This window comes from Pteropus medius, unplaced genomic scaffold (assembly GCF_902729225.1).
Source record: "Pteropus medius unplaced genomic scaffold, Ma_sr-lr_union100, whole genome shotgun sequence".
Lineage (NCBI taxonomy): Eukaryota > Metazoa > Chordata > Mammalia > Chiroptera > Pteropodidae > Pteropus > Pteropus medius.
Window position 1 is genome coordinate 3,580,229 of NW_024348242.1, and position 2,676 is coordinate 3,582,904.

Genomic DNA, 2,676 nt, shown 5'->3' on the forward strand with positions numbered 1-2,676 from the left:
AAGACCCTTATCCAAAGTGTCTTCCGTGCAAGGAAAGGGTGGGCATCCCCGTGTGTCTGGGGGGGCCCGTCTGCACGCCTCAGCGCTGTTCTCTAAACGGCGCAGGGCAATTTGAGCCCCCTGGGCCCGCCCCCTACAAGACTGTGGACTAAGACGAAAACAAACCGACCGCGGATGTACGTTTTTCCCTGCAGTGAGGTATCTCTTTCCTTGCCAAACCACCCTCCATTCCTGATGCACTCTCCAAAAAAAATGGGCCATTTCTGGGTATCCTGGATGCCGCAGATCCTGAGGGATGACGAAGTGGGGAGAGGGAGGGGTGTCGCCAGCCCCTGGGGAGGAGGGAGGGCAAACCCGCGCTGACTTTCGGTTTCATGCCCGCTTCTCCAGCTCGCGGACATCGCCCCTGACCGTGTGGTCATCCAGATTCCTGGTCTCACCCCGAAGCACAGCTTGGCTTCCAAGCAATGGGGGAGCAACGTTCGTCTGCCTGATCCCGTCAAAGATGCTGATGCGAACGCTTCTGGTGCAGGAGGAAGGACATCGCGGGCTTCGTGGGCTTTGGGGGAGGAGATTAGGTCCAGGACCCCTTATCCACAAATCCGAAATCCAGCACTGTCTGAACACCAAAAGTTTTCCCAAAACCCGTCTGGCCTAAAACCTGGGCTGACCGGCCGTGAGGTGACCCTGTCTTTCTCCAGCTTGGTGTGAATACTCCTACAACCTACTGTAGAAAATAGTGTGTGATGGCAGAGTGTGTCCCCAAACACTGCCGGCACGTGTTCCTCAACAGAAAATCTAGATAATGGATTGGTTTGCAAAATTCCAGAAAAATCCTGATTCACTCTTGGTTTTGGATCACGCAGGAGTTTGGATAGATTTGCAAATTCTCATCACATCTTCATTTTCCCTCTCTTTGTCCGCCTAGGACCCTGAAAATGAAAAAATGTCTTTTTTCCCTCGATAATATTTTGAGTTTACAATGATGTGTAAATTTCAAAACGGGTGGGAGAGACAGCGGGAAGTCTGGGTCACTGCTGTTTTATGCTCATCCTGACCCCTTTCTAACGAGGTGCCCAAGTTCTCACCAACTCCCAGTGACCTCGCTGGGGAGGGGGGGCGACTCTACTCGGGTTCACCTGTGTGGACGCCCCACGCGAGACAACACTACAGCACTTGGCACAATTATCTCCCTCCATCAGGTCTCCCAGAAACCGAAGGAGAAGATACTGCGTGTCTCTGACACAGAAGCCAGGCCTGGCCCCGGAATCTGTTAAACCCATCGGTCCTCCAGCCGGCTGCCAAGGTCCCACTGCCACCATTTAGCTCCGACGCCTTGGTTCAGTCAGCCACTCGACGGCCTGAAATGTAGCACCTCTGGCTATTCACAGCCCCATCAGCCTCTGCTGGGCTCTCTCGATTCTTCTAGAAAACAGCCTAAGCGTCCAGTTGTGTGGGAACCCAGGACTGGCCACAGAAAGGTGAATTCATGCTACCATTCACCTGTGCAAAAAGGGGACAAGCCAGTGAAGGACCTGTCACATCGTGCCAGCTACACTGAGAGCGACGATGCCCCAGAATTACCCCTCCTGGAACGGATGGCTCTTTCTTAAACTAGCATTCCCATTGATAAGTGTAGTACATTACATGCAAAATAAATATCTAAATAAATTTAAACAAATATAAACTCAAATAATAAATTCACAAATTCCAAATAAGTAAATGAAAGAACAATAAAACCACCGTTAGGCGAACACCACGCGAGTAAGTGCTACAGGCAAGATCCGCCACTGGTCGCTAAGCTCGGGAGGCCAACGCGTGAGGCGAAATGGGACACTTGTCAGGTCTCCAAGTGTCGCCCCCAAGGGCGTGATTAATTGCAAAGCAAAAAATGATGATATTACAAAGGAGGAAGTTGGCAGCACAACCTTGACCAAGGGATCGAGGTTAAGGCCCCTAGTCTTGAGGTTTATCAGCAGCACGAGTCCCCCCGCTCGTGGTGACATTGTTCTCGCCGAAAATGCATAAGCTCGTTTTAAACACGGGACAACATCAGACAAACCCAAATCCAGGGCCCCTCTCAGAAATCACTGACCAGCGCTCCTCAAAAACGTCGAGGTCATGACTTATACAGAAAGACTGAGACGCTGTCACAGATCAGAGGCGACCAAAGAGACATGACGACCAACTGCAGAGTGGGATCCTGGACGGACACTGCCAGGACAGAAAAAGGCCATCGGCGGACAAACCTGTGAAACTCGAACTAGGTTTGTTGCTGAGTCAATGGTGTCGATTTCCTCGTCTCGGTCGTGCTGTGGGTGTAAGATTTCGACGTCAGGGAAGCTGGGCGAAGGGTTCATGGGAATTCCGTGCTATTCTGCAACTTTTCTGTAAGTCTAAAGTTATTCCAGAATAAAGTCGTTTTTGATAAAAGGGACCTGGGGATTCATACGTCAAGTGCTGGAGTAGTCAGCTGGGGGCTTCCGGGGCGGGTGGCGATCCACCAGCACTTCCGGCCTCCTGGGTGGCCAAAGTGGATCAGGGGACGCGGTTTCAACCAGTGGCCTTTGGAGGCTGAGCCGAGCTAACGACGCCCTGGTGGGGCCCTGGCAGCGTCATCAGCAGATGCTCGCTCCGAGAAAGACGTTTTAGGGGCAACGAGATTAGATGCCATCC

At 52.1% G+C, this 2,676-nt stretch overlaps 1 long non-coding RNA gene across 1 annotated transcript in view; it reads right to left on the reverse strand.

The window, feature by feature from the left end:
- LOC120616011 (uncharacterized) overlaps nt 1–2,676 on the reverse strand; it is a 132,765-nt gene that overhangs the window by 93,734 nt on the left and 36,355 nt on the right. The gene's annotated exons all lie outside the window — the stretch shown is intronic.